The 25,558-nt window shown below is 49.2% G+C and overlaps 2 long non-coding RNA genes across 5 annotated transcripts; one reads left to right on the top strand and one right to left on the bottom strand.

Moving 5' to 3' along the window:
- Positions 1-1,151: 1,151 nt before the first annotated feature.
- On the bottom strand, positions 1,152-5,610 carry LOC129622392 (uncharacterized). Of its 2 annotated transcripts, none has more exons than XR_008699952.1 (3): positions 5,374-5,610; positions 5,031-5,191; positions 1,152-1,323 (listed from the first exon to the last, which is right to left on the bottom strand). It is a non-coding gene; the product is annotated as an uncharacterized LOC129622392 (long non-coding RNA). The 2 variants fall into 2 exon arrangements; XR_008699951.1 differs by lacking the exon at positions 1,152-1,323 and adding an exon at positions 4,442-4,824.
- LOC129622391 (uncharacterized) lies at positions 3,925-12,955 on the top strand. Of its 3 annotated transcripts, XR_008699949.1 has the most exons (5): positions 3,925-4,044; positions 5,361-5,446; positions 5,919-6,052; positions 6,601-6,677; positions 12,138-12,955. It is a non-coding gene; the product is annotated as an uncharacterized LOC129622391 (long non-coding RNA). The 3 variants fall into 3 exon arrangements; XR_008699948.1 differs by lacking the exon at positions 3,925-4,044 and having other exon boundaries at positions 5,188-5,446; XR_008699950.1 differs by lacking the exons at positions 3,925-4,044; positions 12,138-12,955 and adding an exon at positions 6,867-7,106 and having other exon boundaries at positions 5,188-5,446.
- The last annotated feature ends 12,603 nt before the right edge of the window (positions 12,956-25,558 follow it).

Here is a 25,558-nt window from a genome sequence, read left to right as displayed (position 1 = left end):
CTGGAGGAGAGGGTCTGAGCTCTGGGCCCAGGAAAGGATCTTCACCAAGAAACCCGAGTTTGCTTCCAGATGCTGCTCATCCAGGAGTGTGCTGACGCTGCCATTCGACTGCCAGGCAAGTGCCAGGAGACTGCCAGTTAGTGTGAATACAGCCAAGGAGGAAGCACTTAACCCAGAGCAATGGGCCAATGCACCAGACGTTTTTCCCTTCAGAGAGTCAGTTTACCAGCGCACTTTGTGACTTCTCCTAAGCTGGGTGACCTTCAGTAAGGAGGTAATGGAAAACCACTCTGAGTGAGTCTGTCTTTCCATCCGAATGGGGATAATTATATTTCTCACCTCATGCGGTTGTGGAGGGAATAAATGAGTTCATGAGAAAGCATCAAGCCCAGGGCCAGGCTCCATCACTTTGCAGTTTATTCTCTTGCTCCAGAAGTTTCCTATAATGTTTTCTCCTTGGGAACATATCGTGGCTCTTCAGTCACTACGTCACGTCCAACTCTTTGTGATCCCATGGACTGCAACATACCAAGCTTCCCTTGTCTTCTGCTCTCTCCAGGTTCCTATGCAATATTATTCTTTACAGCATCAGACATTATTCTCACCAACAGACACATCCACAACTGAGCATCGTTTCCACTTTGGCCTAGCAGCTTTATTCTTTCTGGAGCTATTAGTAATTGCCCTCTGCTCTCCCCCAGAAGTGTGTTGGACACATATTGGGTCAGCCAAAAAGTTCATTTGGGTTTTTCTGCAAGATGTTACGGAAAAACCTGAACACACTTTTTAGCCAACCCAATAGAAAGGAGAGAATGAAATGAAATGAATGTCCTTCATGAGACAGTTTAAATCTCCACGTGGGTAACTAGCATTTAACAGCAAGGATGTGTGTGTGTTATCACTCAGTTGTGTCTGACTCTTTGTGACCCCATGGATTGTAGCCTGCCAGCCAGGCTCCTCTGTCCATGAAATTCTCCAGGCAAGAATACTGGAGTGGATTGCCATTCCCTTCTCCAGGGGGGTCTTCCTGACCCAGGGATCAAACCTGGGTCTCCCACATTGCAGGCAGATTCTTTACTGTCAGAACTACCAGGGAAGCCCAACAGTAAGGATAAATAGTAAGCAACTTTATATGAACTTTTACAGTTTAACCACCTGTATTTAATGCGGCACAACCTCCCAGGGCAGCCACTGCTCTCCTCACTCTTCAGATGAGGAAATCAACCCCCAGAGAAGTGACTTATTCCGTGTCAGCCAGTAAGTGAAGCAGGAACCACAACTTTTGATGTACTTTGTTTCTTCCCCATCTCATCACAACAGAGCCTGTGTGAAAAAGAGTCGTGGGTGAGCAGGTAGGTGGGTGGTGGTGAAAACAAACCAAACTCCCAAGCCCCACAAGTTTCCTGCCCAAAGCTTAAAATTTAGTTGGAAAGCTTCAAACACCCGCAAGGGGAATCGCTTGGGAACGATGAGCAAGCAGAGTCACAAAGAGCAGATGATTTAGTGAATTCAGTTCCTCAAACACATGGAGAGGTGATCAATGCAAGACCAGACCATCTCAGAACTTTCAAATGAACAAATCTGCTCAGATGTTCCCCTGGACAGTTTCTCAACCATGCTGTGGTTCTACTATTACCTTCCCTCCGGTGTTTGCAGGGGAAGCCGAGCTTGGGGCTGAGGCAGCCTTTCTTTTTCCCTTGGTTGCAGTCAGGCTCTTGATTTTCTCCAAGACAAACACTAAATTCTTGAAAGCTGAGGCTGTCCGCCCTGGGTGTGAATTCGGATGGCGATTCAGTCTTTGGTTTCTGCAAGTATGAACTTTATGGCCTGAGCTGCTTATTGACTTATGAGCTGATTAAAAGGCAGGAAAAAACCTCTCCCAACTAAAGACATGCACCAGACCTTTCCAAAGTTTAAATAAAGTTGAAATTCAGCAGCAGTTTGGCTACGGTTGAGGAAAGGGAATTTCAGCCAAGTTCAGCCTTCATGTTCTGAAGGTGTTCAAGGGCCCAGCCCTGCGGCTCCAAGGAGCACAATGTCTTCCCTTAGAAAGGGAAAAAGTTTGCTTGCAACATTTGTTGCCTCAACCTTGGGCTTTGCTGAGAAGATAGAGGCAGTTGTTAACAAAATTCAGGAATCCAGAAGGAGAAGGCGGAACCCTGTGGACATGGTGTGACATGACAGAGACCATCAGCTGGTCTGATCATGTCCCCCCAGGCCCACCCCCCAGGCACACAGCCCTCTGGGTCTCTGAGCCCTCATCTGTGGCTCAATGAAGGGAGTGGCTTCTTAGGGGCTGGGGCTAAATCTTGCATGTGATGTGCTTGGCCAACACAGTGTTTTAACTTTTCTTCCCTTCCTTTCCCAAAATATGTGTGCCATTAGGAAGGAAATGCCTCTACAATTCACTCTTCTAACCATTTCCTGATTTTTAACCCACTTCACACACCCACAGAATAAAGATTTTCAGCTTTAAAGATTCCATGAGTAAGATGTTCATGATTCCTTCACATCTTGAAATACTAAAATCACTTTGTTGAAAATATTTGTTGATATGGGGGAAACATTCTCAATGTAGTGTTGAGTGTAACAATAATAATATCGGTACTAGAAAGTCACGAAATGAGATGTGAACTCTGGAAATCTCTGGTCTTTGAGAGGAAGGGTGATGTGTTTTTTATCTTTCTGCAGCAGATTGCATCATAATAATTAGTTTCTGAGTTCTGGGTGAACAGTCAGCTCTCTGAATGCAGGATCCATGCTAATATATTTCTTGATGTGTCCACAGTGGCAAAAGCTATTTTAGTGATATGGGAGCCACTGGCTAAATATTTGTTGAGTGAATGAATGAGTGCTTTTCTGGGTTGTAGAAACTGTGCGATGGACATATAATACTTTTATTTATTATTGAAGAGTGGGGGAGCAATCAATGATAATGTACAAAATTAAGAAAATTCATATTCTTAACTGTCTTCATTAAAAAACAAACAACAGCTTCAATAAACCACAATGGAAAAAATATGAAAAAGAATATATATTTATATGTATAACTGAATCACTTTTCTCTGCAGCAGAAATTAATACAACATTGTAAATCAACTACACTTCAATTAAAAAAGAAATTTTAAAAAGTAAAAAAATAAATCAACAACACACAGAAGTTTTAATATCGGGCAAGTAAACAGCCTTGTTAAACAGGGCTTCTGCTGTCATTTCAACTTTGGGAGGAGATATTGCCAGTCCAAGGAACCCCCACCCCCGCCCTGGAAAGCCCCTAAACAGCACACAGAGTCTCCGCCATAATGTCAGCACGAACCCCGAGACCCCCAAGCCACCTCTGGGCTGAGGGAAGGGGAGAGAGCAAAATTGGGTGAGAGTTTGGGGCTTTGATATTCAAGTGAACTGGCTTTTTACGATAGAAGACGGGGCTTTTCTTTTTTTTAAATACATGAGTAAGTGGAAAGCTATGGAACCTCCCTGCGGAGAACCACAAGTTGTTCGAGAATCTTCTAAACCTCTGCTTGCGCCCCCTGCGGTAGCGCATCAAATGGATGGATTCCAGCTGTTGGGGATAAGAACCCCTATGTCTTTGAAGTAGCCCCCCCATGTCCCTGTTTCTACCAGTCCGCTGCCTCTGGTAGTCCTGGTGCTCAGTAGGGGCCCGAGGCAGTCAGCAAACGTTTGTAAGTGGAGTGAAAGGGGATCCTCAGGCAGCTGGGTGTGGGGCATTAGGACACCTGGCAAAGGTCAGGGGAGCAAGACAGCAGAGATGAAGGAGTGAACGCCCGTGGGAATGACAGCTTTGGGAGGGGAGCCGTGGCTGTGTGCATTGGTGGGAGCTCCCAAACAGATCAGATCATCTTCTGGGCTCACCTCAAGCTTGGGCTTGCTTCTCCCCAAGGGACCACATCCTGCACCCAGGCCTCCTCACAGGGTCCCTGTTGCCCATGGGATATGGGGAGTCAGAAATACGGTTTTATGTAAAGGAGCCTGAGTAGAAACTGTGTTTTATTCCTGGTCCTGTCCTCCACCAGCCCGCACTTGGTAAAAAACTTTCTGTTTAATTCATCAACTGGCAGGGTGGGGTAAGGTCTATTTAGCTCTCCATTTGGCTGTACTTCAGGATTACCTGAGCCACTATTAAAACTCCCAGTGCCCAGACTCCACGCTGGACCCATTACATCAGAATTTCTGGGGGTGGGAGTGTCAAGAAAACCTTTTAAAGATCCTCTCCTTTGCCCACCCCCTACAACTGATACCCGTAAGCAGAGCTAGGATGAGAGCCGGGAATATTCCTACATTCTGGCTGCCTCTCCTGGCCTAACCCCGGCCCCCGCTCTGACCCCTCAGGGCTCTCTCAAACCACTAATCTGGGGCTTAATAAGCAGGGGTGAGGCTTGGGTGATCCCTGCCACCTGCGAGGCTGCCTCTGGCTGTGAAGGATGTAACAGGGTCACCAGCAGCGCGGGCTGACCCCTCACACGTGCAATTTACGAGGCAAAAATTTCTCTGTTCATAAAAAAGTCCCATGTTCCTGTCACGAAGGGTAATTGAGGCTTTTAGCTTCTGTGTCCCAGTCATCTCGCATTTCTTTATGTGCCTGGTGGGATCGCCCACGGGGAATTAAGTCATGTTCTTGGTTAGTGAGTAACAGAGAGGCCATATGAAACGGACATCCAGGCAGGTGACTCAGCCGGGACCTGAGCCCCTGGAGAGCTGCTTTTCCGGTGTGCAGTCCCTCAGTTCACTCAGACTGTCCTGCAGAGGGGGCGTGCGGGGTGGGGGTGGAGGCGGGGAAATCTGGAACGGCTCCCACTTCCTCGTCTGTAAGAAGGAGGTGAGCGTGTTTATTTCTCGGGGGTGACTGTGAGGGTTAATGGAGGCAGTGAACACGAAAACCCTGGTGCCTAGCGGGCGATGGTTCATTTAAGCCACCTGACTGCTGCTTCCATTTGCCTCTTCCCTCCCTCTCCCCACAGGGCCCCAAACACGCAAACACCGGTTTACTTGCAGCGGGAGCTGAGAAATACCTGTGAACTGAATTCCAAACAGCTGGGGTCCGGGCCAGCGATCAGCCTGTTGGGGGGACTTTAGGCCCGTTCCCTTTCCCTGACAAGAAGCCCTGTCCTCTTCTCTGCCTAGGGCCCAGATGCAGGGCTCCTCCCTGAGACGGGAGCCGCCTAGCAGCAGGCTGAAAAGAGAAAGAAAGTCAAAGTCGCTCGGTCCCTTCCGACTCTTTGCCACCCCATGGACTATACAGTCCATGGATTCCCCAGGCCAGAATACTGAGTGGGCAGCTGTTCCCTTCTCCAGAGGATCTTCCCAACCCAGGGATAGAACCCAGGTCTCTCTCATTGCAGGCGGATTCTTTACCAGCTGAGCCACAAGGGAAAGCCCAGTGGCAGGCTCAAGGGCCTCCATTACTCCGCCCCTGCAACCCGATGTGGTAAGTAGACCCGGGAACAAATAGCTATCATTCTTCCTCCTGACACATGAGTAGACAGGCTAGGAGTAGCCAAGCTATTTCTCTAGGTTACAGAGTTAGTTCCTGTGTTCCAACCATCACCCCAGGCTTGGTGCCCAGCGCTGACTCTGCACCCTAGGCCCTCTGGACTTGGGGGATGAGGGCGCCCCCTGGAGGCTTCTCCTGGGAGTGCAGTCTCAGTTCAGCCGCTCAGTTGTGTCAGACTCTCTGCGACCCCGTGAACTGCAGCATGCCAGGCCTCCCTGTCCTTCACCAACTCCCGGAGCTTGCTCTACCTCATGTCCATCCCGTCGGTAGGACGGAGAAAACCTGGCATCGGGAGCTCCCTCCCCAGGGTCAGGGTACTGCACTGAGAAATCCAAGGACTGGTGGTGGAGACGCAGGGTACCTGGGAAGAGGACTGACGGGGTGTGACGATCTGGGCTTCCTCCAGGCTCGGTCCGCTGCTCCAGTGCACCAAAGGTACCTACTCTCCGCGAAAAATGGCCAACTGCTGACTGACCAGCTGGTTTGTCTTCCGGCCAGAGTGCTGCAGTGGAGCCAGAGTTGCCTGCGTTATGGCTTCAGGTCTGCAGCTGTTAGGCTGGTGATCTCAGGAGATTGAAGTAGGCCTGTTGGGGAGAGTGTGTGAGAGGTGGCGAGGGTTCCTAATCCTGGTTTTCCTGGTCACCAGTGGGTGGTCTTGGGCCCAGCTAAACTCCCCCAAAATGTGGATAATAGTACCTGTTTCAATAGGCTGTTGTTATTTAGTCTCTAAGCGGTATCCAACTCTTTGTGACCCTATGGACTATAGCTGCTGGGCTCCTCTGTCCATGGGATTTTCCAGGCAAGGATACTGGAGTGGGTTGCCATTTCCTCCTCCAGGATCTTTCCAACCCAGGGACCGAACCTGCATCTCCTGCGCTCTCAGGTGAATTCTTTACCACTGAGCCACCACGAAAGCCCCTAATGTACTGTTACAAAGATTAATTAACACATAAGAAAGTGCTTGTAAAGTTACTGGGCCAGTGCAAACACTATGTACGTATTTGCTATCACCCTAAATCCATGAAGGCAGCGAGACACTGCAGGTATGCCAAGCTCAGTGAATCTGAACTGACTGGTTTTTTTCCCAGGGAGCGAGCCCTCTGTCTTTGGATGCCCCTCCATGGTTCCACTTTGTACTTCTATGACCCAGCACTGCCTGGTCAAGGTGGGTAGCCCAAGCTGGGGTTCAGGTTCAATTTACTTGAGACTTGAGGACATTCTGTGTATGCTTTTTGTTTCTTTGTTTGGCTAATCTGATGTAGGTGAAATACTGTATTTTTAATTTGCATGTCTCTGAATACCAGTTCTAACCCTATCACTGTATTTGTTTCTCTTCCTTCTAATTTCAATCCAGAAAGTGACTAGTGTGTGACTTGTACTGTAGGGCTTACGAAGCACCCTCACATAATCGCTAATGCAGGCCTCCCAACAAGGAAATGATGTGTGCATCATCCCCACTTCAGGGTTGTGGGAAGTGAGGCTAAAGGTATGAAGCACCATGTCTGAGATGCAAGTGGGCCTTAATATGGATCTTCCAATGTTGGAGCCTATAATGTTCTTTCCATTAAATACCTTTCCACCAATTTGTAACAGAGTTCTACAGACTTACACATTTTAAATTCTTTTTATTACCTAATATTATTTCAGAAATAAGGTTACCTTATTTAACACTGTCATTCTGGTTATCATTTGAATGACTGCACAATACAACATTCTACTGTAATTTACTCATTAGCCCCAGATCGTCTCTCATTTAGGCCATTCTGGTGTTGCTGTGTTAGAAGCAATGCTACTACAGCCTTTTGGGGCCAGAGAAATTTTCTGCTCTGTATTATTTCCTTAGTGAATTCACAAGAATTGGGATTAGGGACTCAATGAGCATTTTTACAACTCTTGATTCATCTTGGTATTATTGACCTCCAAAGGAACCAAGCCTATTTATTAGTTATCCATCAATGTATGCATTCTTTGTTTTGTTTAGTCAGTTCTCCATCCATCCACCCATTCATTGACCCTTCCATCCATCCAAAGTATACTAAATGTCCTCTAAACTTTAAATATATTGCAGAAATCTTAAACCAGCATGCATTCTGGTAGATGCATATGGATGTGGATATAGTGGGGGAAGTCCTTGCCCCACCTTCTACCCTGTCTCCCAGTTTCCACCCTTTTCTTAGGCCAACCCCTGTTGCCCCCTGGGTCCCCTGAGCGATATGTTCCCAGGCTCTGCCTCCACCCCCACCCCACCCCACCCTTCTGCTGCCCTCAGCTGACTCCTTCATTGATGCTGGCAGTCCTGACTCCCTCAGCTTTCCTTTGCTTATTTTGGAAGGTCTGGTCATTTAACTGCAGCCGCTAGAGTCGTTTGGTTCCAGCAGTTTCCCTAGAGGCTGGCTGGTTGGGGGTCTATGCCAGAGACAGCTGGCTGGAGTCAAGGGAAGTCAGGACTCTGGGGGAGAAGGAGGCCAGCAGTAGCTCTGGGACATCCTCAAAGGCCAGTGGCCTGTTGTAGGAGAATTGACTGTGTGTGAGCTTGGCCCCAGTCTTCCTTCATGGCCTTGGAAGGTCATGGATGTTTTTGAGATGCTCTGCTCCTTCCTACCTACACACAGGTTATCATAGAGTGTATGTGTGTGTGGTGTGTTTCTAGGAACATTGGGAAAGAATGCTGGATGGAACTCTCTTTTCTCCAATGATTTTTTTAAAAAATTAAACCTTCCTTCTGGTTCTTTAGTAAATAAGTAAAACATTGCTGTGATAGAAAGTACAGATAAGCAATTAAAAAAAAATCACTTCTGATTCCACCATCTAGCAGTGGCCATGCTAACACAGGGGGGACACCCTTTGAAGCGGACTGATGTGGCTAAAGTGTGGCTGGAAGGTGTGGATTAAGGCCAAATTATTTTGTGTCACCAGGAGCCATCCAGAGAGAGGTCATGGGCCTTGTTCTCAGACCTGAGGTCAAAGCCTAATTCTGTCCATTTCCCAGTTGTGTGATCTTGGATAAGTCACTCAACTTCTCTGAACCCTTACTTGCTCATCTGTAAGATGGGAACAATAGTATCTACCTCATGGGATTAAACGACAGCAAATGTGTCTCATGGCTGGCATGGGGTAGAAGCTGTTTAGTCATGTCAGTCCCTCCCCAGGGAGTTTGGATCATCACCTGTGAAGTGTATTCCAAGCACGGGAGGCAAAAATTTACATGACTGATTGATTCTTTGAAAATCATTTGCAGGTGCATAGGACCCAATGTCAGTAAGGCCTGAGGGAATGTACACTCTCCTGGCTGCTGGAGAGAGGGTTTGATTGGTACAATTTTTCCTTGGGGAGAAGTAGGTGACATGCCTAAAAACACTTGAAAGCCCCGATGTCTACCCCGTAGTCCAGCAATGCTACTGTCAATAACCATCTGATGGAGATGATCACTCAAGACGTGTGTGTAACAGTGTTCTTTCTTAGTGTTCTTTTCTGTGTTAAAGTGACAAATAAGCTAACTGTCAAACAACAAAGCACATGCATCTAACCCTGACATGTCCTTACAATGGAAGCACTATCAGTAATGAATGAAGTTTTAAGTCTAAGTTTACTAACACAAAAGAATGCAATATATTGTTGAATGAAAAAAAAGAGTGAATGTACAGTTTGATTTCTTATTTGTAAAAACTTATACTTGTACCGACATTTGTATAGAAAATGTTTTGGGTGATTTCTAAGGCTCTTATCTTTGGTTTGGGGCTTCCTTGGTGGCTCAGATGGTAAAGAATCTGCTTGTAATCCAAGAGACCCAGGTCATCGTTGGTTTAAGATGCCCTACTTAGCAGCAGCAGCAGCTATTCCTTAAACTGAATTCTCCAAGGCCAACTCTAGGGGGCGGTGTTAGTAGCCAAACACACCCCAATCAATTCAGAAACAAGTTCTGCTTGCAGGGTTTGTCTTCTTTAGAATGCTCCCTGGATCATAAAACACACACCTCCTGTCTTGGTTTTCCCAACTGGGTCAGAGAGGCATGTGGAGACCCACTGCTCTCAGCCCTGTCCGCTAAGGGGAACTCAGGCTTCCACAGAGGCAGAAGAGGCTCTGCTCATTAACTGTGTAGGGAACAGCGGGGGACAAGGTCAGCACTGGCCTTGGGACATTGGCCTAAAAGTACTCAGGGAGCATCCATTGTATGCAACTGATGCTGAAGCTGAAACTTCAATACTTTGGCCACCTGATGTGAAGAACTGATTCATTTGAAAAGACCCTGATGCTGGTAAAGATAGAAGGTGGGAGGAGAAGGGGATGACAGAGGATGAGATGGTTGGATGGCATCAGCGACTCAATGGACATGAGTTTGAGTAGGCTCTGGGAGTTGGTGATGGACAGGGAGGCCTGGTGTGCTGCAGTCCATGGGGTCCCAAAGAGTCGGACACTGAGCAACTGAACTGAATAGATTGTATGCTATGCACTCCGCCAGGTGAACAAAGATGAATGAGCTACAGCTGTTGCCCTTAAGGAGCTCAGTGACTGGTAAGAGGGGAGGGGGTGACCCAGAGGAGGAAGGGGAGCCCTGCTTGGGGGAGCTGGGAGACTAGTTCCCTACAGCATCCCTAAGGGATGGTTCCAGAAGCTAATGTTGTAAAGCCTTGACCCTGTTATCTCAAGACACAGGCTTGTGACTGAAGGATAGTCATTTTTACCCCAGATGTGTTAGGAAATAGTGATTTTCTGTGTACGTGCTGCCCCATGTGCACACACACAGATGCACACACAGTCACACACACACAAACTCATGAGCCCAAAGGGAGATGAGAAAAGTCCACTTCCCCGCAGTCTGACTGATCCCTTCAAGGCTCATCCGTACAAACAATGCTGGGTGACTCATCGCTTGTGACTCACAGCCCTGCAGGGCTAAGGTCCTGCCGGCACGGGGCGGACATCTCATTAGCTGTCCTTTCTGTCCTCTGAGATGGACAGTCCCCCTAGCCTGGCCTCTACCTACAAACCAGGTGATCCTGGAGGCAGGGGGCTCGTTAGTGTAGGAAGTGGGGGAGCATCCAAGAGAAACTCTGGGCAATGGGGGTGATGGGAGGGGGTGTTACATTACAAAAGGATTTACGGAAGATGTATTTCAACACTGCATTCCCCACTGGCCATTCAGAATAGGGTATGATTTCCCAAAAAAATCATTTCCTGGCATCTTCTCAGGAATCCATCGATTGTGCAAAGTGAGGTTGGAGTGAGGAATGGTGGGGGGAGCAGAAGAAATTCCCCGTTGAAAAGTCAGAGTGGGCTTTGGACCTTTGGGGTCATTTCCTCCCACCACCTTGATCACCTGTCATCACCTTTACTCCCCTCTGGCTCCCACCTCCTTCCTCCTCATCTGGCCCTGCACTCAGGGCTGGAGACTGAGGGGAGAGGCTGCTCTGGTCCCTGCTGGCAGCTTGATTCCCTTCAGCTACTCCTGAGAACACTGTGCCAGAGAAGCCGATTCCTTCCTCTGCTGCCAGTATTTTTATCAGGCATTCACTGTGGCTCTGCCATGTTCTAGGGTAATGAAGTGAGGGTGGGGGAATGCAAGAGGCCAGACATTCAGCCAGGAGCCAAAGGTCCCATGTGGTGTGCCTAGGGAAGGGCGGTTTTAAATTCTCATCATGGCGTGGAGGTATACAGAAAGGCTGCCATGTGGGGGCCAGGCTTCAGTTCAGAGAAGATGTCACTGCATTCTAGAGCAGGCTTCCACAGTTCTGGGCAACCAGATATTCAGATCCATTGGTCAGTAGCTTGGGAATGTCCCAGTTTGGAGGAGAAGGGGGCTTTACCTTTGAGATAGCCATAGGCAATGCTTTCAGGGCATCCCTGATCTAAGAAAAAAGATAGAATTTCTCCCCTTCCTGTTCCCATCCTTCATAACAAGTAATTAACATTGGCAATGGGAACCCAAAGTGGGCAGAGGAATCCAAGGTTTCTGCTAATCCCACTGGGGCCACTCATGAGAAGCCTTAAACGTGGCCTTATTTGTTAGATGATTACAAGGGATAAATGAATCCTTTGATGCTGCTGCTGCTGCTAAGTCGCTTCAGTCGTGTCCGACTCTGTGCAACCCCAGAGACGGCAGCCCACTAGGCTCCTCTGTCCCTGGGATTCTCCAGGCAAGAATACTGGAGTGGGTTGCCATTTCCTTCTCCAGTGCATGAAAGTGAAAAGTGAAAGTGAAGTCGCTCAGTCGTGCCTGACTTTTAGTGACCCCATGGATTGGAGCCTACCAGGCTCCTCTGTCCATGGGATTTTCCAGGCAAGAGTACTGGAGTGGGGTGCCATTGCCTTCTCCGGAATCCTTTGATGAGAAAGTGCTAAATAACAAAAACAATATTATTAATTACAGATCATTTAAGAGACCAGGGGGATTTCCCTGGTGGTCCAGTGGCTAAGACTCCAAGCTCCCAGAGCAGGGGACCTGGGTTCGATCCCTGGTCAGGGAACTATATCCCACATGCTGCAACCAAGAGTTTGCAAGCCTCAACTAAAGGGTCTTGCATGCCGTAATAAAGATCTAATATCCCATGGGCTGCAACCAAGCCCCGGAACAGTCAAAGAAATAAATAAAAATAAATTTGTTGCCTATGTTAACGTCTTTGTGCAGATCACAACACACTGAAAATTTCTTAAAGAGATGGGTGTACTAGACCACCTGACCTGCCTCCTGAGAAACTTGTATGCAGGACAAGAAGCAACAGTTAGAACTGGACATGGAACAACAGACTGGTTCCAAATTGGGAAAGGAGTACATCAAGGCTATATATTGTCACCCTGCTTATTTAACTTCTATGCAGAGTACATCAAGTGAAATGCTGGGCTGGATGAAGCACAAGTTGGAATCAAGATTGCCAGGAGAAATATCAACAACCTCAGATATGCAGATGACACTACTCTAGTGGCAGAAAGTGAAGAGGAACTAAAAAGCCTCTTGATGAGGGTGATTGGTCACAGATTGGTTGGCCGGATGTCAAGGCTGTGTTATCATCATTCGGTTACTCAGTCGTGTACGACTCTGCCACTCCATGGACTACATAGCACACTAGGCTCCTTTGTCCTCCGCTATCTCTTGAAGTTTGCTCAAACTCATGTTTATTGAGTCAGTGATGCTATCTAACCATCTCATCCTCTGCCATCCCCTTCTCCTTTTGCCCTCAACCTTTCTCAGCCTCAGGTCTTTTCCAGTGAGTCAGTTCTTCATATCAGGTGGCCAAAATACTGGAGCTTCAGCTTCAGCATCAGTCCTTCCAGTGAATATGCAGGGTTGATTTCTTTAGGATTGACTGGTTTGATCTCCTTGTAGTCCAAGGGACTCTCAAGAGTCTTCTCCAGCACCACAGTTCGAAAGCATCAATTCTTAAGCACTCAGCCTTCTTTATGGACCAACTCTCCCATCTGTATGTGACTACTGGAAAAATCATAGCTTTAACTATACAAACCTTTGTCAACAAAGTGATGTCTCTGCTTTTTAATATGCTGTCTAGGTTTATCAAAGCTATAAGGGTGTTCTAAAGACTGGACCATTCCTTCACCCCAGAAACAGGCAGTCTCCTGTAGGGCCAGCTTGGGGGAGGAAACAGAACCACAGGGCGGAAGTGAGGAATGATAAAAAAGGCAGTGGGACTGTTGTGCTGGGGTTGGGGAGGGGAGGGAGAGGATGGAGAGGAAGCTTGGGAATTGGGAAGAAGAAAAGGTACCTTGTCTTCTGGGGTGAAGTTGATGGAAGGGGTCCCAGTATTGTGCCCTAGGGTAGGAAGCAATAGAACAAAGTTATGGTATGGAGGCTAGAAATATTGTGTGTTGACTCATGAGGACTGTGGCAGAAGACTGAACTTGTGTAGAAACATGTATATTTCAGATAGACAAGGACAGACAGAAAAGAAACAGAGATCGTGAAAACCTGGAGCAGAAAGAAGTCCGACCTCCTCAACCTCAGAGGGGGCAGTGGGGGGTGCTCCTCCCCCTCTGCCCAGAGAGAGGCTCACAAATGTCTTGGGGGCTGTGGATGTGGTGATTGGGGAGGTGGGGCTGGCATGCGGAGAGGGGTTGGCCTGAAGAACAGGGAGGGGGATCCAGGCTCCAGAAATGAGGCCCACAGTCTCTCTGTGGACCAGACGTAAGATCCAGGCTTTACTGTCCCAGCCCCACCTCCTACCCCCACCAATGAACAGTGCATTTACAGCAAAGAGCTGTTTGACTCTTCCTCAGGGTAGTACCCATCAAAGAAGAAGGAATACAACAGCCTCTGCTGGAAAAACTTCCCCCTCCCTTTTCTTGCCTGGTCAGTGCCCTGGGAGGTGAGCGGGGGAGGCTGACCTTGGATCTGGTCAGAAAGGGGGCTGGGCTTCACCCCCATGTTGACCCCCGTCCGCCGGTGGACAAAAGGCCAGGACTCTAGTGTTCATGCTTCATAGAGGAGCATCAAGGCACGTGTTAATCATAAGAGCTCTTCCTGTTATCCAGTGCTTGGCCCCACTCTAAGTACTTTGCAGCTGGGCATTCTCATCACAGCCCTGCTATTCGACCCCCTTTTACAGACTTGAAGGCAGGCACAGAGAGGTGAAGGAACTTGCCTGAGGTCCCAGGGCAGAAGGGGCACAGCTGGACTCCAAGCCTGACAGTCCTGCTGTTTGCTCTCTGGGGCCTGTTCTCCAACCCCAGCTGGTCTGATGGCATCCTCTTCAAGTGGCCTAATGTGTAGCAGATTCTGCCAGACTCAGGACGGGCGCCCTGGGGGCTCTAGGATCTGCATCCTGGGCTCAGGACCAGAGAAGCCAGCCGGGTAGAGGTGCCTCAGGGGCCCCAGGGTTGGGGTCGGGGGTCAAAGTTAGGATGGGGTTAGACTAAACCAACAGCAAAGGCAGGCCAGTTTGGTCTATAAACAAATAAAAGTGAGCCACAGTGGGGCAGACACATGTCCTGGAGATAGCCCTGCTTTCCTTGTGTGTGTGTGTGTGTGTGTGTGTTTTGAGCGAGTTGCCAAAACACTCCGAACCTGGCCAGTGGAGGTGGACTCTGGGCTGCACCTGACCGTGCTCACTCGGGTCCCTGTGGCCCACAGTATCAGAGGCAGCTGAACATGCTGTAAGCTCCAAAGAAGAACACAAATTCCCCTAGCCCACTGGAGTGGGGGTGCTGGTGATGGGGAGGAGCCCCTCAAACTCGGGCAGGTACTGAACATCAGAGAGGACTCAGGGGGTCTTCTGGGACTTGGCCGAGGAGGCCTGAGAGGTGGGTTCCAGGCCTGGCCGTGCCTCTACCCGTGGGGGTCCTGGGGCCGGTCGCCCCTTGAGCTGCATCAGGGCCCTGGGAACACAGATGCCAGCTTTTGCTCTTGGCAGGATTGTCCTTATCACTGGGACACCTTCCTGGGAGCCCTGCTCAAGCATCTGGGCTCCTGCTGCCTTCTGTGGGCTGGGGCACCCTGACACCCCATCTGAAGCAGGGTTTCTCAACCTTAGCACTGTTGACTTTGGAGGCTGGATAATTCTTTGTGGTAAAGCCCACCCTGTGCATTTCAGGAGGTACAGCACCATACCCACCTTCTACCCACTAGATGCCAGTTGCGTCTCCTGTCCCTACAGCCCTAAATGTCTCAGGACTTGACAAATTGTCCCCATTGAGAAGCACAGGTCTAAGGGGAGGGCTCGGGTGTGGAGGAGCCCTGGGATTGGCAGTTGCTGGACTGGTGGGACTGTGAGTGGATCCCTTGATCTCTCCCCAGCTCCTCGAATTTCTGCCCCTTGTCAGGGGAACCAGAACTCCTGGCCACGAGACAGAAGAAGGCAGGAAGCTGTTTGAGACCCAGAAAGCTGTTTTAAGTTGGGTTGGGTAGGCTGGGGTCACAGGCTCTCCCCTCAGGAGAGCACAAGGTGTGAACTGTGTGGTCAGAGAAGGTGGTGGGGAACCCAGGTGTGTTTCCTTTGAGAACAGCTTCCCTGGGTATGCAGAAATCATGCCTGCCCATAACACAAAGCACATCTAACTGGTTGCTGGTACCTTGGGGACCTTCTTTCTCCCAACCACTTGTGATGGCGTCCACTCCTGCTGCCTCTGTCCCCTGGGTGACTGCTGGTTCCACACCCACCAGGCTGTGTCCAGTCCTCCTTGCTTCTTCCTGGGCTCCTGCAACAGCTCCCAGTAGCCTTCCCACCTCCACTTGCTCTCACATCCACCCTCTCCCCTGATCTGCTCTCCATGAACAAAAGTGAAAGTTGCTCAGTCGTGTCCGACTCTTTGTGACCCCATGGGCTATACAGTTCATGGAATTCTCTAGGCCAGAATACCGGAGTGGGCAGCCTTTCCCTTCTCCAGGGGATCTTCCCAACCCAGGGATCGATTGAACCCAGGTCTCCTGCATTGCAGGTGGATTCTTCACCAGCTGAGCTATCAGGAAAGCCCTGCTCTCCATATTATAGAGGTTTTATCTGAGAAACAGATCTTCATGTCATCTGCCTGAACCCTTCTATGGCTTCCGATGGCCCTCAGGATGAAGCTCTGTTCCCTTAGGCTGCCCGCTCACTAGGCCTTCTTGTTTTGCCCTCTCTACAGCCTCAGCCTCGTCCCTGGTGTTTCTCTCCTCTTTACTGTCACCCACTTTCAGACTCTTGCACTTCTCACCTGTGCCACTCTTTCACACCTCCGTGCGTCTGCACATTCTATTCCCTCTGCCTGTGCTTTAGTTTACTGAACGCCTATTCACCCTTCAAGACCCAGTTTAGGAAACTTCTCCATTGTGAAACTTTCCCTGACTTCCCTGACCGAGCCATTTGTTTCCTTCCCTGAGCCACTCTCTTACCCTTATCTCAGGGAGGTTTTATTGCCTGTCTCCCCTCCTAGACTAAGAACTCCTGGAGAGAAGGTCCTTGAGCTCAATGATGCCCAGCCCAGAGTCAGGCACATGGCATGGCCCAGCCAGTGTTTGTTGAGTTGAATTAGAATTCAGAGGCAGAAAGAGCTTCGGCCCCTGTTACCAAGGCAGAGAGGCCTCTCCCCAAGATGTGACATGCTGAGACAGAAAGGCTGCCTTTCTTACCATGGGAGCTTTGAGGACACCCAAACTTAAACCAACATAGGAATACACGGCAAGTTATTAATGTGGCACCACTGGTTCCAAAAGGGGAATGTAGAAGAGAAGGAGGAAGGGGTGACGGGGACAAGGTGGGTGGATGGCATCATTGACTCAGTGGACATGAATGTGAGCAAACTCCAGGAGATGGTGAGGGACAGGGAAGCATGGTGTGCTGCAGTCCATGGGGTCACAAAGAGTCAGACATGACTGAGCAACTGAATAAAAACAACAGAACCATGAAGTTGAAAGGGGCTCTGAGATCCAGCGTTCTTGTTTACCAACAAGGAAACCGAAGCTCAGAGAAGTCGGGTGCCCTCCGCAGCACGTCAACTGGGATGAGAATGCAGCCCCTGAAGTTCCAGTTTGGGGGCTGTGACCCTGCCTCCCCAGGAGTAGCCCTGAGTACCCCGGCACAGCAGGAACTGATTCCCAAGGGAGTCAGGACGGGGGTCCTGTGGCAAGTGCCCACTCAGCAGGTCTTCACGGGGGCCAGTCCTCGCCCCTGCTCTATGCCGGGAAGGTGCCAGCACTGGAGCCAGGCAGCTCAGAGGCAGGAAGTCTGCCGGAGGCGACAAGCCAGGATTTACAACAGGAACTGCTGTTTCCTGAGAATGCTGTGTTCCCAGAGGCCTTCCCTCCAGAGCCGCGACCGCCCCACCCACCCTGCACAGTCACCCATTACTGCAGGTTCAGCCTCTGCCTCCAGACCTGCAACCTCGCTCCTGAGGATCCGCAAACCCCCACCAAGGTTGGACCTTGGCCTTGGCTGTCACATCCTCACCCAAAAGTCCTGAAACCTGCTCTGAGTCCTGAGTGACACAGGGCGGTTTGTCAGAGCTGCCTTGGTGTCAAAGGAGCTTGCGTCACTGGACAGGAAAGGCCTGATCCAAGGCCAGGTGCTTTGTTAGAGCCACAGGGCTAGGGACGCATGTGCCCTCGCCAACTCTCCATCACCGCTGCTCTCCATGTCCCCATAGCCTAGCCTCTCACCCCAGTGTCTCCATTTTTCTTGCACTTGTCTCCCTTGCTAAGTTAAAATGCCATTGGGTTTGCGGCCGGGGCCAGGGGTGGGGGGAGTCAAGGAATTGCATGGGCTTTTTGCGTGTAAACTCCCAGGGGCCAAAGACACAATCTGCTATCTCCAGAGGCTCAAGGACATAAACCTTCTTCCTTTTTCTTTCTTCTTTCCTTTTTCTAGTATAGCTGCCACCACCCACTGTCCATGTCACAGTGAGACTGAGGTGGCCATAGGATGGATATCAGGTCAGAGGCCCCAGAAGGATTCAAATCTCTCCCACCCCTCCCAGCCCTCAGAGGAAAAGGTCAGGCAAAGTTGTTCAGTCACTAGTGTTTGACGCTTTGCAACCCCATGGACTGCAGCGTGCCAGGCTTCCCTGTCCTTCACCATTTCTAGGGCACTTTGTTGCTGGCTGGAGCCTTGACCCTAAACCTAGGAACCAATGTGGAACTACCTTTTCCCTCAGAATCAGGGCCCAGAACCTGGACCAAAGGGCCTCCGTACCCCGGCAAGCCCACAGCTAGCTGTCAGGGAAGCAGAGGCCAGCCCAGAAGCAGCAATTGTAACATGTAAGCTGCATGGCCCAGGTGGCCTTCCTGGCATCAGACTCAGGCTCACCTTGTCTGGATGAAGTAGACTTGGGATGGGAGAGAATTGCTGCCTGTGGCTACTTGTAACAAGTGGGGAGAGGGAGACACCTCTTCTAAGGAAAAGCAACCCCTAGGCCTTTACTCTCTGGACTCAGCCCCCACCCGCTGGGTGCTGCGCGGGCTTGGCCTGCAAGGGGCCACACCCTACTGCTCAGTGACCCCGCCTGCTAGCGTACGGACCCCATCTATATCCTCCAATTGGCCCAGAAGTGTGGTGGGAAGGGACACAGAGAACTTTTTTCCTCTCCAGGCTGAGGGCCACACCCGCACCTCCCTGCCCTGATATGCTTGGAGTTTTACTCCACAGCCTGCTTCCCTGCAGTGACCCAGAGGCTGTTCTCCTTCTACCAAGTTTCCCAGAATCCCTGTGGAGCATCAGGTGCCAGACAACAAAAGCCACAGACATGGGAGGTGGTGAGGGTTCTGCAGACCCCACCTTCTTTCCGCAGGAGTCCCAGGATGCCTGGTGAGCCCTGGGATTGTGGCATTGTGTCCTCACTGGGCAGCGTCCCTCTCAGGTTTCTCCAGTTGCCCCAAAGTCCTCCAAAACCATTGCTCAGATAAAATAGGGTGGCAAGACAGTTGGTGGAGTGAAAAAGTGGACCCAGCCAGATCTGGGATGCAATCTCTGCTTTCCCACTTCCTGACTGTGAGAACTTGGACAAGTTCCTAGCTCCTTGGTCCTGGGTTTAGGCATCTGCAGGACAGGGGTGCTGTCTTCCAAGGTGACTGGGATCCCACACAACTGCAGGGTGCCTGGCAGCATAAAATGCTCAGTGAGTGGTACCCAAGAGTCACTCTGGATTAGAAACTAGACACACATAATGATAATGATAAAAATGAACTTTGAGAGAACACTTACTACATGCAAAACCGAATTCTATTTCATCCAAGAATAGCTCTATGGGGTAGGTACTATCCTTATTCCCATTTTATAGAAGGAACTTGGGGTACAGAGAGGTAAGTAATTTGTTGACGAAGCAGAGCCAGGATTCAAACCAGAGACCTGGACTCCAGAGTGGTTACTTTAGGAAGAGACATCAAAAAGGACCAGAAGTGAAGCTGGGGTACTAACCAAACATGGCCTGGAGGCTTTTTTGTTCTTCAGGATGGGAACCCCCTGCAACATATGGTACAGATCTCATTAGGGAGGTAGTCCACCCCCTTGACTGCAGACAATGCTCTCTGAGCCCTGCCAGGTGGGTGCTGGGTGGGGAGAGCAGCCTTTCTTGTCTTTCAGGGTCTCTGTTAAAAAAGATCACCTAACTTGTTGCCCAACTCTGATGCAGCCCAAACCCATGCATCTGGGGGTAGGGTGTGGGGTGGGGAGTAGGGTCTGGGACTCAGGATATGGAGGGAAGGGTCATCTGCAGCACTTATGCTGCGGATGAGAGCCAGGAGCTGGGATGGCAGCGCTGCTGACTTGCAGAAGATCTCTGCTGGCATGCGGGCCGTGTGAAGGAAAGCTTGTAATTGTAGCCATAAATCAAACACAGACAGAGGAAAAACTGTCAGACTTTGGGGAGTTATTTTGTACAGAAGAGGTGGAAAAATGCAGCTGTGGTGTGAGAGCTAGGCTGGCTGGATGTTGGCAGAGGTGGGATGCATGGGGTCATCATGGAATGGAGGGGGACCCCTGCTCCACAAAGCCTTTACTGTTGCCCTGACTTGCAGGAGGATGAAATAGCCAGTTCTCCAGAGGAGGCTTTTCCTCGTAGGGGCTGTCCTGGGGGACAACTGTGAATCAGCTCGGCTTATCTTTAGCCCTTTTGTTCTCCTCTCTGTGGATTTGAGTTCCGGCCAGGCTACTTATAGCTCTGTGCCCTTCGGCAAGATGCTTAAAGGGAAATGACTCTAAGTATTTGGCGCCTGCTAGGTGCCAACTCCTGGAATTGGCCTCAGCTGGAGTGTAGCATCTTCCTCAGTAATAGAACCTGACTTAATTCAAGCATCCACTTTCCCCCAGCCGGCCATATGCCTCAGCCCAGCTGGGCCTATCTTTAGTTTTATGTGTTGGGTCCTGATTGGTTCAAGCCAATCACAATGGTTCCATTCCTCTTGCCTGTGAGGGCTGGACATGTGACCCAATTCTGGCCAATGAGATACAAGGAGAAAGTCTATTTGGAATGCTTCAGAAGAAGATTTCTCATTCTCCAAAGAGATCTCTCTTACACCTCCGGATATTGTGCCTGGAACCATTCTAACCATCTACTTACCAGCCCAAGGCTGACAACAGCACCAAGAATAGCCAGGCAGAAAGCTGGAAAGAACCTGGGTCCTTGGTGATGTCACTGAACTGCTAATTGACTCTTGCTGGAGCCAGCCTACCTTGTGATTTCTTGTTATGTAAGGTTGCTTAAGCCGCTTTGAGTTAGGTTTTCTGCTAACAGGTTTTTACCACTTCTTGTTTCACCAAAAAAGCCAAGTGTGTTCTCTTCCCCAGGTTGGAGGGTCCTGTAGCTGGGTTGCTTGGTCCCTGTGGTGTCCATCTCTTTTAGATTTTGCATCTGGTTGTAATCTCCCCATTGTTGGACATGTCTATATGCCATGTATTCTGAACCCCGGTCTTGGTTGTCATGCAGCCCTCACATTGACTTGGTGAGGTAGGTGGTCCTGTGGTATTGGTTTCCTCTTATTCATTCTGGTAAGTTAAGGAGGCTTGGGGAATAGCTGAACACATGTCAGCTCTGTGTAAGAAAGACACATAGGTTCTCAGAACCCCTCCACCTGGCCCAGCCCAAGGTCCCTGGAGGAGAACCCATGAGAACAATCTGCACCTTCTAATCTGGAAAATCCAGATTGTGGGGCCAAAGGCTGAGCAGGGGAAGGGGTGGGCAGGGGCCAGGCTGGTAAGCACTGGCCTGAGGGCATGAGCATGAGAGAGAGAAGGGCTGGGGAGGGCAGTTGGCAGCCAGTAGGGAGGCACGCCTGGTGCTCAGAGACCAAAGGTGGGGGCACCAGGCTGAGTCTAGAATGGCAGCTCCCCAGGAACTCTGGGGGCACAAGTGAGGGGCATTTAGGGCAGCTCCTCTCTGAATTGTGTCCTGGGTCTGCCCCATGTTGAGATGGAGTCCAGGGTTAGGGAATCACTTGTCATATGCAAGAAGAGGGCTCTCATGCACAGGACACCTGGACACCTTACTTCCAATGGTGATTGTAATATTTCAAGGGAGTTACCTGCCCTCATCCACTATATCCCTGCCCCACAACAGCTATCTGCCCAGCCAAATATTTATGAGAATGTTCAGCATTGAAGGACAGTAGAGAGTCTTACAGACAAACAAAAGCTACAAGAGTTTAGCATCATTAAATCAGCCTTATATGAGATATTAAAGGGGTTTTTCTAAGTGGAAAAGAAAAATCCACAACTTTAAATAGGAAAATTATGAAAGGAGAAAACAAATATACAGTAAACACTTCTAAAGCTAGTAGAAAGGTTAAAAGACAAAAGTAGTAAAATCATCTATAATAAGAGGTTAAGGGACACATAAAAGATATAAAATATGATATCAAAAACATTAAAAGTAGGTGTGGGAGAGGAAAAATGTAAGATTTCTAGAATGGGTTTGAACTTAAGAGATAATCAACTTAAAGTAATCACATATATATTGTTTAATATGAACCTCATGATAACCACAAGACAACCTGTAATAGATACACATACAAAAAGAGGAGGGAATCCCAACAAAATACTAAAAATAGTCATCAGATAACAAGACAGCAATAAAAGAAGAAAGTAACAACAACAACAAAAACCCTACAAAAACTACCAGAAAACAATCATCAAAATGGCAATAAGTACATGAAAAAAAGTAAAAATGTTAGTCACTCAGTCCTGTTCGATCTTTGCGACCCCATGGACTGTAACCCACCAGGCCTCTCTTTCCATGAGATTCTCCAGGCAAAAATACTGGAGTGGGTTGCCATTTCCTTCTCCAGGGGATCCAGAATCTTTACCATTTGAGCTACCAGGGAAGCCCCAATAAGTACAAACCTATCAATAATTTTTTAAAATGTAATTGCACTAAATGTTCCGATCAAAAGACAGACTGGCTGAATGGATTTTTTTTTTTAAAAGACTCTTAAGTTCAAGCTGTTTTTTTTTTCCTGAAAAATCTCCTCTGGATTGTCTGTTTTTATTGGAAAACAACCTAACTATATGAGTAAAGGAAATTTTGAAAAAAAAAATTAGCCACCATCTTGCCAAACATCATCATGTTTTTCTATTTTCTTCCAATCTTGGTCCATGTGGTGGCTTGCTTTCACCACACTGTCCTGTGTCCTACCACACCAACCTGGTCCTTTGATACATTAAATTGGCTCAGCACCCCTCCCAGGTAGATGGACATCCTCTGTCTGCGGCTCCTGGTCCAGGCTCCACCTTCTCCTCCCTGGGGTCTGACCCATGTGGACTGTGCGTACTTGCTCTCATGTCCTCTGACTTTTGGTTGGGTTTGGCCAATGTAGGGAGCACCAGCCAGAACTCGTAAAGAGGGAGGAGGGTAAAGTTGGGGCATTCATCTATAGTCCTTTGCTAGGACTGCCATAACAGAGTACCATGGGCTGAGTGGCTTAAACAACATAAATATATTTCTGCCAGCTCTGGAGGCTAGAAGTGCAAGATCTAGGTGTCAGGGGTTGGGTTTCTTCTGAGGCCTCTTTCCTTGGCTTGCCTTTCCGCTGTCTTCTCTCTCCGTCTTTCCTCTCTGCACTCCTGTTCCTGGTGTCACATTGTCAAACTTCTACTTCTCACAAGGTTTCCGGCCAGCTTGGATGAGGGCCCATCCTAATGGCTTCATCTAAACTGAATCAGTGCTGTGGAGGCTCTAGCTCCAGGTACAGTCACATTCTGAGACTCTGCGGGTTAGGGCTTCAGCAGGAATTTAGGGGGAGGGACACAATTCAGCCCATAATGTCTTTCCCTTGACTCCCTCCTTGTGGGGTCACTGAGAGCTGTCTGTGCCCCTCAAACAGAAGCCCACAGCTCGTCAGGCAGCCTGTTCTGTTCCTGTCCCCTCAGGCCTCGTAGAGTTAATGGTGCTGGGCTGGTACCAGCTCCACTGTTTTCACACACGCAAGGCTGCCCACACCTCTGTAAATAGTCCCTTCATTCAACTCTCTCACATGATCCGTTTTGAGCACGCCATCTGTTTCCTGCCGGGCCCCTGCCTGATATACCAGGTATGGCGGCAGACCCAACAGTGCTCCCAGCAGCTCTGAGAATGTCTGTGTGGGGGGCGGGAGCCAGCCAGGTGCAGCTGTCCTGTTTCCTCAGCATTGGAATACTCTGCCCTGTCACTCACTAAGGGCATGAAGATGGAAAGTGAAGAACCTCATGCCATGACCCACAAATGCCTTAAACAGAATGTCATATACTTTTTTTCTGGGGCTGGGGGAGCAGTGCTGCACAGCATGTGAGATCTTAGTTCCCTCACCAAGGATGGAGCCTGTGCTCCCTGCAGTGCAAGTGTGGAGTCCAAGCCACTAGACTGCCAGGGAAGTCCCTGTCACACTCTTCTAAGACTCCTGGCCATTGCTTCACACAGATACCTGTTGGATACCTGAATGTTCTCCTTGGCAGTGCCCTTCCCTTCCAGCTGCCAGCCCCAACTCTCAGATTCCTGTTATTTCTTTTTCATGATGCAATTCTGTAGCACCCATCCACACTTTCAGCCCAAGCGGGCCATTCCCTGGGGGCTTCACGTTTCACACTCGAGGACACAGCCTGGTCCTTGCCAACAGAAGCACTCGTTCTCTGGGGGACTCCGCCACCAACTGTAAACTAACAATTCCCCTTCTGCATTAAGGCTTCATGGGGCTTCCCTGGTGACTCAGTGGTAAAGAATCCACCTGCCAGCGCAGGAGACTTGGGTTTGATCCCTGGGTCGGGAAGATCCCCTAGAGAAGGAAATGGCAACCCACTCTAGCATTCTTGCCTGGGAAATCCCATGGACAGAGGAGCCTGGCAGGTTATAGTCCATGGGGTCGCAAAAGAGTCAGAGACGACTTAGCAACTAAACAACAAGGCATCGAGGACTGGAGTTATCCACCAGGTGTAAAAGGGTCTCAGGCCCGCCCACCGGCAGGGTCTTCTTATTGGCTACATGTTGCAATCATCCCGGAAACCTACAAAAAATACAGATGCCTGGGCCCCATCTCCACAGGACATGACTGGGTTGGTCTTGGGTATGATTGGACATAGGAATTTCATGGCCAGAGCTGGGAATCCCTGACCTGCAGTGCTCTGCAGCTTTTTTTAGGCAGCAGTGACACTGAAGTTGGTCAAATCTTTCCAAATCAGTCCTTCCCGGAGACTCCAAGGGCTGATTCTTGCTATTTGAGGTGATTGTAACACGAGGTATCTTGAAATGCCCTGCGGTCCTAAGAGGAAGTGACCTCCTTTCTCCTCAGAACCTTCTGAGGCCTGATATGGAAAGGGCCTTGTCCTCAGCCCCAGAACCCTCCCATCCATCATAACCAGCCTTTCCTGCCTTGAGGTGGGATTCTCACCCCAATCTGCCTCCCACACCAATTTTTTTCTTTTTGACAAGCTCCTCCGTCCATGGGATTTTCCAGGCAAGAGTACTGGAGTGGGTTGCCATTGCCTTCTCCGAAAGATACATTAAAAAAAATCATCTAAGAAGACATGTGTAACCCACTGGAAATTTCAAGGCGGTGAGTCACATTCCTGGGCCCCCTCAGATTCTTATGTAAGGTTGAGTCACTTTTTGTGAGGTCCACGCATAGCAAAAGGCAATTGGAAGCCTCCCAAGATATGTGGATGAGTGTGTGTGTGTGTGTGTGTGTGTGTGTGTGGTGAGTGTATGAGAAAGAGAGAGGTCATTTAAGAGACTGGCAGTAACTCTGAATTAACTTTAGAGATTCGTCAGGAGACACAGATGAAAGATAATCAGGAGATCCTGGAGGTGGTGAAGCCATCAAGGAAATTCCACTTCTGGAGCCCCTAGACCTCCTCAGTGGAGTCCCCTGCATCACCATAGGCCCCACTTTTTTTTTTTTTTTTAATAATTTCTTGAGCCACCCTGTCCCGTTGGGTACCACTAGCCCCCTGCGGCTGTGGAGCACTTGCCATGTGACTTGTCTAGTTTGAGATATGCTGTAAGCATCACACACAGATGGGATTTTGAAGACTTAGTATGAAAAAAAGAATATATCTCGTTCAGCATTTTCTATATTGATTAGATGTTGAAATGACAACATTTTGGATATATTGGATTAAAGTTAATTAAAATTAATCTCTGTATCTTTTTTGCTTTCTTTTTGGTGTG

The sequence above is a fragment of the Bubalus kerabau genome, chromosome 11 (assembly GCF_029407905.1).
Source record: "Bubalus kerabau isolate K-KA32 ecotype Philippines breed swamp buffalo chromosome 11, PCC_UOA_SB_1v2, whole genome shotgun sequence".
Lineage (NCBI taxonomy): Eukaryota > Metazoa > Chordata > Mammalia > Artiodactyla > Bovidae > Bubalus > Bubalus kerabau.
Note: the sequence above shows the minus strand (reverse complement) of the source record. Positions and strands in the feature narration are given on the sequence as shown.